Source organism: Phyllobates terribilis, unplaced genomic scaffold (genome assembly GCF_046119375.1).
Source record: "Phyllobates terribilis strain yellow unplaced genomic scaffold, ASM4611937v1 Scaffold_13__5_contigs__length_258822181, whole genome shotgun sequence".
In the NCBI taxonomy this organism is placed as follows: domain Eukaryota; kingdom Metazoa; phylum Chordata; class Amphibia; order Anura; family Dendrobatidae; genus Phyllobates; species Phyllobates terribilis.
In genome coordinates this window covers 227,183,441-227,195,460 of record NW_027362773.1, presented here as the reverse complement: position 1 = coordinate 227,195,460, position 12,020 = coordinate 227,183,441, and the positions used below count along the sequence as shown (strand labels likewise).

Sequence of the window (12,020 nt, the reverse complement as noted above, 5' to 3'; positions counted from 1 at the left end):
TTAGCTCTGAAAAAATATTTGGGCTTCTAGCAGTGTGTGGGACTTGTTCTATTAGTCCTTCTATACTGACGTCCAGCAGGTTGCAAATTGAATATAATTTTTTTCTGCATCTAGCTCTGAAAAAATATTTGGGCTTCTAGCGGTGTGTGGGACTTGGTCTATTAGTCCATCTATACTGACCTCCATCAGGTTGCAAATTAAAAATAATTTTTTTCTGCATCTAGCTCTGAAAAAATATTTGGGCTTCTAGCAGTGTGTGGGACTTGGTCTATTAGGCCATCTATACTGACCTCCATCAGGTTGCAAATTAAAAATAATTTTTTTCTTCATTTAGCTCTGAAAAAATATTTGGGCTTCTAGCAGTGTGTGGGACTTGTTCTATTAGTCCTTCTATACTGACGTCCAGCAGGTTGCAAATTGAATATAATTTTTTTCTGCATCTAGCTCTGAAAAAATATTTGGGCTTCTAGCGGTGTGTGGGACTTGGTCTATTAGTCCATCTATACTGACCTCCATCAGGTTGCAAATTAAAAATAATTTTTTTCTGCATCTAGCTCTGAAAAAATATTTGGGCTTCTAGCAGTGTGTGGGACTTGGTCTATTAGTCCATCTATACTGACCTCCATCAGGTTGCAAATTGAATAAAAAAATTTTCTGCATCTAGCTCTGAAAAAATATTTGGGCTTCTAGCGGTGTGTGGGACTTGGTCTATTAGTCCATCTATACTGACCTCCATCAGGTTGCAAATTAAAAATATTTTTTTTCTGCATCTAACCCAGCCAATAGTTTTGGCCTAATACCACAGTTTGGCCACTCAGCTCTGCTCGGTTACCATCCATTGTTTTTTTGTGCAAACAACTCCAGAGTTGTGAATTAGTTAACCACCAAAATGAGTGGAAAAAGGCCTGCTGCTGGTGGAAAGGGGAATAGGCGTGTTGGGAAGGGGAAAAAAGGTTGTGTCCGTGGGGTAGGTGCAGAAGAAAGACCATCTTCCAGCCAAACTAAAATGTCTACTTCTTTTAGCGGACAATGTGATAAGATCCCTTTCTTACGGCCACGCCAATCGCTACAAATTCCAGATGAGGCACAAAAACAGCAGATGCTTCAACGGATATCAAGTGCTCCTTTAAGTGGGCTCTCCTCCACATCAACTTCAACATCACAAATACTCCAGTCCTCAAAGGTGTCACCCAAATCGCACTTGCTTCCTCACAGCTCCCAAATCTCCAGCTGCCCGTCTGAGTATGAGGTAGAACAGATGGTTGAGTCTGCAGAGCTGTTTACTCATACTATAGCCTGGGAATCAGAGGTCGACTCCAGCGCTTCTGTGAATCCAGACGAGGAAATGATCTGCACTGATGCCCAGAATCTTTATGAGTCGGATCCAGGACCAGACGCAGAAGGTTCTGACCATAATGTAGACCCTCATTCCCAAACTGTAACTCCTGTTGGTGGAGACAATGAGGAAGACGATGATAAGACTCAAATACCTGATTGGAGCGACAACTTTAGTTTTTTGTCAGGGCAGGAACAGGTTGGCTCTGAGGACGACGGGTGTGATAACGCACAGGGTGATGATGATGAGGTCGGAGATCCCACTTACTGTCAACCCACAGTCAGCCAAGAGATGAGGTCAGCAGAGGAGGTGGAGGAAGATGCTAGTGACGACGAGGTCAGGTTGCGCCTTCCTGGACAGAGACGTAGTACTGGAAGCACGTCAACAACTGCATCCTCAAACACAACTCTGCCTCTCACCACAAGTCGTGGTGGCTCTTCAGGTCGCATGGGTGCTAAGCCTTGCATAGCCTGGGCATTTTTTCAGATCGATAAAGATGACCCAACTCGTGTTATCTGTAACATTTGTCTGCAAAAGCTAAGTAGAGGCCAAAAAATACATAGTTTGAGTACTTCATGCATGAACCGGCACATGGACATGAAGCATAAGTTGCAGTGGGAAGCTCAGTGTGCTACAATGCGGTCTAGCCGGCCGGGCCAACCACCGTCTGCCATATCTTGTGCATCCGCGGCCTCTTCATCCTCTGTGACTGGGGGGACAGCAGTCACACCTGTTTTGGGGCGCAGACCTGCCACCTCTTTACCCGCAACAGCCAGCGTGATTGGCAGGTCATCATTTTCTTTGGAGGTGGTAACACCAGCTGGTCTTGAGCGCTGTCCGACATCGATAGCACCACCTTTGGATCAAGGCAACCTAACATGTCCGCCTGCATCTTCCTCACAGACCGGCAGTTTGCCGGGGACACCCTTATCAACCCCGTCTAAGCACAATAGCCAGCCCTCGGTCCCTCAGATGTGGACAAGTAAAAGACCATTTCCTCCTATCCATGAGAAAGCTAAGAGGTTGAATTTCACCATCTGCAAGCTCTTGGCTACAGAAATGCTGCCTTTCCGCCTGGTGGACACAGAGGATTTTCGAGACCTTATGTCCGTCGCAGTGCCCCAGTACCAGATGCCCAGTCGGCACTACTTCTCAAAGAAAGGTGTGCCTGCGCTCCACCAGCATGTCGCACACAACATCACCGCTTCTTTGAGAAACTCTGTGTGTGACAGGGTGCATTTCACCACAGACACTTGGACGAGTAGGCATGGACAGGGGCGTTACATGTCGCTGACTGGGCACTGGGTAACTATGGTGACAGCAGGACAAGGGGCTGCTGTCCAAGTCTTGCCGTCCCCACGAGTTGTGCGTCAATCCTCTTTATGTCATTTTTCCTCCACTGCTTCTGCCTCCTCAACCTCCTCTCGGTCTTCCACCTGCACCCAAAGCCTGTCTGGTCATGCCACAAGCTTTCTAACTGCGCAGAAGGGATCCTGCACACCTCCTTACTATGCTGGCAGTAGGGCTCAACGTCATCAGGCGGTTTTTACATTGAAATGTCTGGGAAATGTGAGTCACACAGCTGAGGAGTTGTGGTCAGCTCTGGAGAACCAATTTCATGAATGGTTGTCTCCACTGGACCTGAAACCAGGGAAGGCCGTGTGCGACAATGCTGCAAACCTGGGTGCGGCCCTTCGCCGGGGCAATGTCACACACGTGCCTTGTATGGCTCACGTGTTGAACCTGGTTGTCCAGCAATTTTTAGCCCACTATCCCAGACTAGATGGCCTTCTGCAGAGGGCACGGTCGCTGTGTGCTCACTTCCGCCGTTCGCATCCCGCAGCTCAGCGACTTACATCTCTACAGAAGTCGTTGGGCCTGCCACTTCACCGGCTAAAATGCGATGTGCCTACCCGGTGGAATTCAACTCTGCACATGTTGCAGCGACTGTGGCAGCACCGACAAGCCCTGGTGCAATACGTTCTGACGTATAGCCTGGGCCAACGAGATTCAGAGGTGGGGCAAATCACGCTGGAGGAGTGGTCTCAGATCAGGGACCTATGCACCCTTCTGCACAGTTTTGAAATGGCGACGAAGATGTTTAGTGCTGACGATGCCATTATCAGCATGACTATTCCGGTGATTTACATGCTGGAGCACATGTTAAACAGAATTCGGAGTTAGGTGGTGGCACAAGAGGAGGTGGAGGAAGTAGAGGAGGAGGAGTTGTATGCGGAAGGGCTAACATCTGCAAGGTCCAGACGGTCGGCAGCACCAAGGCGGCAGGCATGTGAGGGTGGGGGAGATGATTTTACCAGGGCGCATGGTAGCAGCCAAACTAGTGAGGAAGGTGCAGGAGCCCAGGAAGAAGTGGAGGACGAACTGATGGAAGACTCATCAGATGAGGGAGACCTTGATCACATTTCTGTTGTGCGAGGTTGGGGGGAGAGGACAGAGGAAGGAAGCATGATTGCTACCTCGCCACCAACACAACAGGGACTTGGTGCTCCTGGATGCGCAACACACATGAGTGCCTTCTTGCTGCACTACCTGCAACATGACCCTCGAATTGTGAGAATTAGAAATAATCCTGACTACTGGGTTGCCACACTGTTAGATCCCCGGTACAAAAGTAAATTTGCAGAAATTATTCCTGCCATAGAAAGGGATGCACGCATGCAGGAGTATCAGCAGAGACTGTTGCAGAATCTTACATGTGCTTTTCCACAAAATACCAGTGGTGCACGTAGTGAATCTCACAGTTCCAACTTGCCAACCGTGGGACCGTCAAGTGTTCAGCACTCAAACCGTAACAGAACCACAGTATCTGCTGGTAACATCAATTTTGCGGAATCATTTCACCACTTTTTTAGCCCATCCTTTGCAAGGCCACAGGAGACAAGAAGTCTGACACATAGTCAACGCCTAGAGACGATGGTACAGGAGTATCTCCAAGTAAACATTGAAGCCACGACTGTGTCACTGGACCCTTGCTCTTTTTGGGCTTCCAATCTGGATAAATGGCCGGAGCTAGCCACTTACGCCTTGGAGATCTTGTCATGCCCCGCAGCCAGCGTTCTGTCTGAACGTGTGTTCAGTGCTGCTGGTGGTGTGCTGACAGATAAGCGCACGCGGCTCTCCACTGATAATGTAGACAGACTCACGTTCATAAAGATGAACAAATCATGGATCCGAAACGACTTTTCTACCCCTGTGTCATCCTGGGGAGAGTAAAAGCTTGATGATTGGTTAAAATCACCCTACCAACCGTTTTAAGCTTTCAAATTACTAATCATGTTTATCTGTATCTTGACTGGAAAATAATTTGGGCTTTGTAGCAGTGTGCAGCACTGATCCTATTAGGCCATCTATAATAAGCTTCACCAGATTTAAAATTAAAAATAATTTTTAGCTGCATCTAGCCCGGAAAATAATTTTGGGGCTCCGAGATGCGCAAGACACATAAGTGCCTTCTTGCTGCACTACCTGCAGCATGACCCTCATATTGTCAGAATTCGAAGTAATCATGACTACTGGGTTGCCACACTCTTAGATCCCCCAAACTTTTCGATCAACCTTTTCATTTTAATAAAGACCAAAAAAATGGTCATTTTTGAAATTATAAGCATTAGCAGGTTGTTAGAAACTGAAATCAAACAGTTTTCAACTCAAAACTTTATTCTAGGTGATGTTACATTTTCACATAGGACCCCTTGTTCGAAAGGAGCTTCTGAACTCTCTCGTCCATTGAATTTGTCAGGTTTTGGATGGTTTCTGCTTCAATTGTTTTGCATGAGGACAGAATACCCTCCCAGAGCTGTTGCTTAGATGTGAACTGCCTCCCGCCATCATAGACACTCCTTTTAATGATGCTCCAAAGGTTCTGAATGGGGTACAGGTCAGGGGAGCATGGGGGTCACACCATAAGTTTGTCCCCTTTTATGCCCATATCAGCCAGAGATGCAGATGTTTTATGTGCAGCATGAGATGGTGCATTATCATGCAGAAAAATGATCTTGCTGTGAAATACACGGTTCTTCTTCTTGAACCATGGCAGGAAGTGCTGTTTGAGAAAATCCACATACATTATGGAGTTCATCTTTAGCGCCTTTAGGGATCCTAAAGGGGCCGACAATCTCTCTCCCCATGATTCCAGCCCAAAACATTACTCCACCTCCTCCTTGTTGGCGCTGTAGCCGTGTTTGCGTGGGGTGTCCATCAACCAGCCATCCTCCACTCCATTCATCTGGACCATCGAGCGCTGCACGGCACTCATCCGTGAACAAAACAGTTTTGAAATCAGTCTTCATGTAATGTTTGGCCCACTGGAGCCGTTTCTGATTGTGTGAAGTGGATAGAGGAGGTCGACAGGATGGCATATGCACAGCTGCAAACCTCTGAAGGACCCTGCATCTTGTTGTTCGGGGGACGTTGGAGGCACAAGCAGCTTCAAAAACTTGTCTGCTGCTATGACAAGGCTTTTTTGCCGCTGCTGTTTCAACCTGACGTAATTGCCTGTAGGAAAGAGTCCTCAATTTGCCCTTATCAGCACGCACACGTGTGTACTGTGAATCAGCTACATACTTCTTGATTGCCAAGACACTTCATCCTGATCATCGCACAATGTTGATTGTAGTCATGCCTTGACCTAAACACTCCACAATTTGTTGCTTCTCAGCAGCCGACACATCCTTTTTCTTTCCCATTTTGGCAGAAAATGTAGGCTGCTTAATAATGTGAGAGAGCCTTCTTAAGTAGTCTTGCCTTTCATTGGACACACCTGCCAAACTAATTAGCACAGGTGTCTGCAATTGCTTACAGTGATATAAAGAGCCCTGACACACATCACCATCAATGAGTTTAACTGACAAACAAACAAATTCTTCCCTTATCACTCCTAAACACTTTTTGCATAATAATTTGGAACGCGGTGTACATGTGCTTTTCCACAAAACACCAGTGGTTCACGTAGTGAATCTTACAGTTCTAACTTGCCAACCGTGGTCTGTATGGAATTGTTCAATAAAGGGCCCAAAATTAAGATAACATAGATGGGAGAGGTCTCTATGAATAGGAATTCCTAAGTATTTGATACCCTGTGAGGGCCAGGCAAAGGGAAAGTTGGACTGGATGGAATCCTATATGGATTTAGGGAGGGAGACATCGAGGGCCTCAGACTTCGCTGCATTGATTTTAAAATTTTACCATGTAACAAAGTGATCTATTTCAGCCATAACAGCAGGGATGGATATATGTGATTGAGTGATATATACTAGGACATCATCAGCAAATAGAGAGCACTTGTACTCGGTGCCTCCCACCTCAATCCACCTAATATTGGGGTTATGGCGAATTGATGAGAGCAGGTGCTCCGTCACTAGGATGTATAAGAGAGGGGACAGAGGACATCCCTGCCTTGTCCCATTGGTGATTGTGAAAGGTGATGAAAATGTTCTGACGCACCCCCTGGGCCTTGGGACACCCGGAGCCGGACCCTTTTTGGTGGATGCTGGTGGTTGTAGTCTTCGTGGCGGCGATCCGGTTCCGTGGCTCAGGGCGGTCAAACCAGTGGCGGAACTATTTATGTGGTTTTGATGTTTAAATGTCCGACTACGCCACCCGTGGATTGCGGTCAGAGTGAACCGCCGCTACAGGGCAGACCGCTAAGGCTGGTGTTGTGGGTGCAGCAGAGCGTAGCATAACTCCCCACGGGAGGAGTATAGCCTCAGGGCAGTGTATGCGGAGGATGGGGGTGATGGTGCAGGGCAGCAGCAGTAACGACACGGAGTCAGTGATGCAGTTCAGGGCCTTTACTCACAGTTCTTATTATCCAGACCACGTCTGCAGGTAACGGCTGCCCACGTCGTACTGTGCTCACCAGGTGAGGGGCTCAGACAACTCCCAGATAACTTTGGAGCGCTTCACAGGACCCCCTTTGTGTGTCCTTTGTCTGGCCTTTCTTACCAACACTTCTGTCCGGCTGCCTCGGGCCTCCTCTTGGTAAACTTGGCGCCAGTTTCCCTGACCCTATGTGGTGCCTTCCTAGCGGGTGGAGCAAGGGGCTGCGCCACATAAAATGTCAGAGCCTTCGGTTTCTAGCTGAGGGTCGTTTCCTGCCTCCACTAGTTCGGGGACCGGTCTCCCCCTTTGGCCTGACCCCTCCACGCAGGTGGATTCGGGCGTGCGGTGGCGACTCGCCCGTCCGCACCCCTGGGATCCCTTCATTCCTCGTTCCTGGAGCCTTCTCCGCTCCTCTTCCTTCCTTCTCCCTCTTCCAGGCCTGGGCCTCTGTTACTAGGCCCGCCTCCGGAGCAGAGCTCATGCAGAGCCCCTGCTCCCTGCCACTTCTGCTCAGACTTCTCTGCACTGAACTAAGATGGTGCCCACCTTTTATACTCCCTTCTCAATGCAACCAGGAACTGCTTCCTCCCTGCTCCTGCACTGCAGGGTTCCCCTTCCTCAGTGTTCCCTCCCCCCACTCCAGCCAGGGACAGGGACTGTCGTGCCCATCTCAGGGGCATATTGGTCGCCCTGCCCCACGGCAATGTGGTGTAATGCATGCAGGTGTCGGGTCCTGATCCACACTCCATCCTTATCTGAGAGTGAGATATCACACCTCTGGGTGAGGTGCAATACGTCTGTAGCAACCGAGCCCTCGGTGCTACAGTTCCATTTATCTTCAGCCTAGGTGACGTATTGTGATACAGGGCCGTGATTTTGGCTATAAAAGGGTCCCCTAGACCCCTACCCCAAGCTTTTTAAGAGAATCATATATGGCGTGCCAGGAGACTCTATGGAATGCTTTCTCAGCATCCAACGAGAGTATCTAATTACAAATTTTTAACTGCATCTAGCCCAGGAAATACTTTGTGCCTAGTAGCAGTGTCTGCTAGTCAGCGGATTATCCCAGCTGTTAAGCAAGCTACACCACCTGTAGTTTGGACACTTAATTTTTTCAAAGGAAATGCTTCGGGACCACGGGATACTTAGTGAAGAGCATCAGGAGGCATCCCAAGGCATAGGGGCTGGGACTGGCACTAGGATGCCTTGCGGTGGACAGCCGAGCTCGATCCTTATAAAAGCTTTTTAACTGCAGCAGCTTTAGTGGACGCTACTGGAGCTGGAATTACGCGGCTGCTGGCATGAGACTTGCCCTCCAATAGATCCTTGTAAATGGATTTAAAGTGTATTCATTCAAATTAGAGGGACAATTTAAATTAAAAAGCTTAGAGCTGCCTCCACCACAGGGGGGCTCTCTCGACCCACCAGCGGACAGGCACCAGTATTGGGAGAGGGGGGCTGGCCGTCAGGGTTCACCGCAGCTCTGGCACAAACCCGGCGACACGGAGGTGGCACGGGCAGGAGCGGACTGGCCGTCTCGGCTTCTCACTTTTTGGATTTTAGAAGGGCATGACATGCCTATATCTGTGTCTCCCCCTCCTTTTACTCCTCCACCTCTTTTCTTTTCGCATGACTATATGTACTTGTCACTTTTCCATGTGTTAGTTGTGTCTTCTGAGCAGTTTGTCAGCTTTTGGACACCTTTGAAGGTGTTTTCTATGTGTTTCTATGTGTTTTTGTTTGCCTGCCATTGGTTTTAACGGTGTTCGAAGGTGTTCGACGAACAGTTCGACGAACAGTTCGGCGAACACACTGGTGTTCGACGAACCGAACCGAACTCGAACACTACGGGGGTGGCTCAACACTAGTTATCAGCAGAGTATTTAAAAAAATTCCAGACTCTGGAAGACCTACCACTTGTACTGGCAACGTGCCTCGTGTTGGTGTTACGGGGAACGGTTGCCTGCCTTCTGTCTGCGGCCACCACACTGCTTCTTCCTGCCTGTTGGGGTACTCTGCCTCCCTCCCCCTGTGTGCTGCTGGCCTCACTCTGCATGTCCTCCTTCCACGTTGGGTCAGTTACTAGATCATCCACCACCTCCTCCTCTTCCACTTGCGCACCACGATCCTCCTCCTCACTTCCTGGCAATTGTGTCTCGTCATCGTCCACCTCTTGTGACAGATTGCCAACGTCGACTTCCTGTGGCCGTGGCTGTTCAAATATTTGGGCATCGCAACATGGTATCTCCTCTTCCACCACTTCAAGCGTATCAGGCGAAGGGCCCAAATATGGAAATGGACCAGTGAACAGCTCTTCAGAGTGTCCAAGTGTGGGATCACTTGCTGTCTGACGACACTCGGCATGGTGGGAGGAAGGAGCATCAGGGTGAGGAGGAGTATGTGGTCGAGACTCACGGCTACTAAGAGTTGACCGTGTGGAAGACAGACCGGAGGTGGCGGTGCCCAGGTAACTGGAAGTATTGTCTGCTATCCAATTAATAACCTGTTCACACTGATCAGTTCTCAATACTGGTGTTGCTCTGTGCTTCCCTAGTAATTCGGTCAAGAAGTGGGAGCGAGAAGATGTGGCTGTTGGTTGTGGCACATTTTCACCTTGGCCACGGCCCCGTCCTCTGCACGAACCATCACCAGAACGTCCACTTCCACGTCCCTTGCCACGCGCCTTGCCCATTGTAAATGAAGTAAAATAGCTTACACTTGCACTATCAATGGAAAAAGGGTAATAAAGAGTAGATTAGAACCGTGGAAGAGGAAAACCACAGTTATTGTTTACTGGGGTATACCACACTTTTTTAAATAGAGATATTTGCGGCTGAACAGTGAGCGACACACTCAAACTGCTTTTTTTTTAGATACCAAAGGCCCAAAACTGGATAGTACAGCGATTTGACCCGTGGAACTGCGAAACCACACTGGGATGTCGGGCCTACACAAGACTATTTTCAACAGATATATTTTTGTGTCACAACAGTCAGGAGACACTACTGTTTTTCTTTATGGAAAAAACTACCAAAACCTGAATAATAGAGATTTTTTACCGTGGAACATCAAAACCACAGTTATAATTTACTGGTGTATACCAGGCTTTTTAAAATATATATATATTTGCGGCTGAACAGTGAGCGACACACTCAAACTGTTTTTTTAGATACAAATGGCCCAAAAGTGGATAATACAGAGGTTTGTACCGTGAAACTGCAAAACCACACTTGTATTTCTCGGGCCTACACCAGACTATTTTCAACAGATATATTTGTGTCTGAAAAATCAGGGAGACACTATTTTTTTTTTTTACAGCAAAAAATGCAAAAAGCAGGATAATAGAGATTTTTTACCGTGGAACAGCAAAAGCACACTTCTGTCTCTCTGGCCTACACCAGACTATTTTCAACAGATATATTTGTGTCTGAAAAATCAGGGAGACACTATTATTATTTTTATACAGCAAAAAATGCCAAAAACAGGATAATAGAGATGTTTTACCGTGGAACATCAAAACCACAGTAATAATTTACTGGTGTATTCCAGGCTTTTTAAAATATATATATATTTGCGGCTGAACAGTGAGCGACACACTCAAACTGTTTTTTTTAGATACAAATGGCCCAAAAGTGGATAATACAGAGGTTTGTACCGTGGAACTGCAAAACCACACTTGTATTTCTCGGGCCTACACCAGACTATTTTCAACAGATATATTTGTGTCTGAAAAATCAGGGAGACACTATTTTTTTTTTTTTTTACAGCAAAAAATGCAAAAAGCAGGATAATAGAGATTTTTTACCGTGGAACAGCAAAAGCACACTTCTGTCTCTCTGGCCTACACCAGACTATTTTCAACAGATATATTTGTGTCTGAAAAATCAGGGAGACACTTATTATTTTTATACAGCAAAAAATGCCAAAAACAGGATAATAGAGATGTTTTACCATGGAACATCAAAACCACAGTAATAATTTACTGGTGTATACCAGGCTTTTTAAAATATATATATATTTGCGGCTGAACAGTGAGCGACACACTCAAACTGTTTTTTTTAGATACAAATGGCCCATAGAACTGCAAAACCACACTTCTATTTCTCTGGCCTACACCAGACTATTTTCAACAGATATATTTATGTCTGAAAAATCAGAGGCACACTTTTTTTTGGGGGGGGGGGGGGCACCAAAAGGTTAATAAGATGGGTATTTGTACATTGTGAAGGAGGAAAAAAAAAAGAGGATTTAGATAAAAAAAAAAGGATTTTTCCTGGCCCCCGTGACCTGGAGCTAAGTCCAGCAATTTCAGCAACAGGAGCAGCACACAGGACTGTAATGCAGCGTTTGCTGGTATAACCACTGCGTCTCCTATACAGCCTGCCTGGCTGCCTGCCTGATATACCTGGGATGGATATTAGTCCTGAGAAGGACTGTTTGTTTGATCTGGCAGCCTTTACAGACCCTACACTAACTATTTTGCAGGATATATCTCTCCCTAAATCAGCAGCGCTGTCCCTACACTGTCTGATCCGGAGCGACTGTGTCCAAGATGGCGGCGCCCGGTTTTAAATACTCGAGGTGACGCTATGCGGCCAGCCAATCACTGTAATGCCCACAAACAACATGGCTGCGGCATTACAGTGACTGGCTGGCAATCCCTGCATGTTCATTGGCTCTGTAAAGAGCGCCAAACATGCAGGGCGGAGACCCGAGCTCCCGCCCGAGTAACCCGGAAATGCTCGGTGCTCGCCGAACATCCCGAGTAGCGTGATGCTCGGGCGAGTACCGAGCAGTGTCGAGCATGTTCGCTCAACACTGTTCTTCACCTTAAATATACATT

The 12,020-nt window shown here is 47.4% G+C and overlaps 1 protein-coding gene across 1 annotated transcript in view; it reads left to right on the top strand.

Moving 5' to 3' along the window:
- Positions 1-12,020, top strand: part of LOC141174674 (chymotrypsinogen 2-like) — a 141,264-nt gene that overhangs the window by 21,101 nt on the left and 108,143 nt on the right. The gene's annotated exons all lie outside the window — the stretch shown is intronic.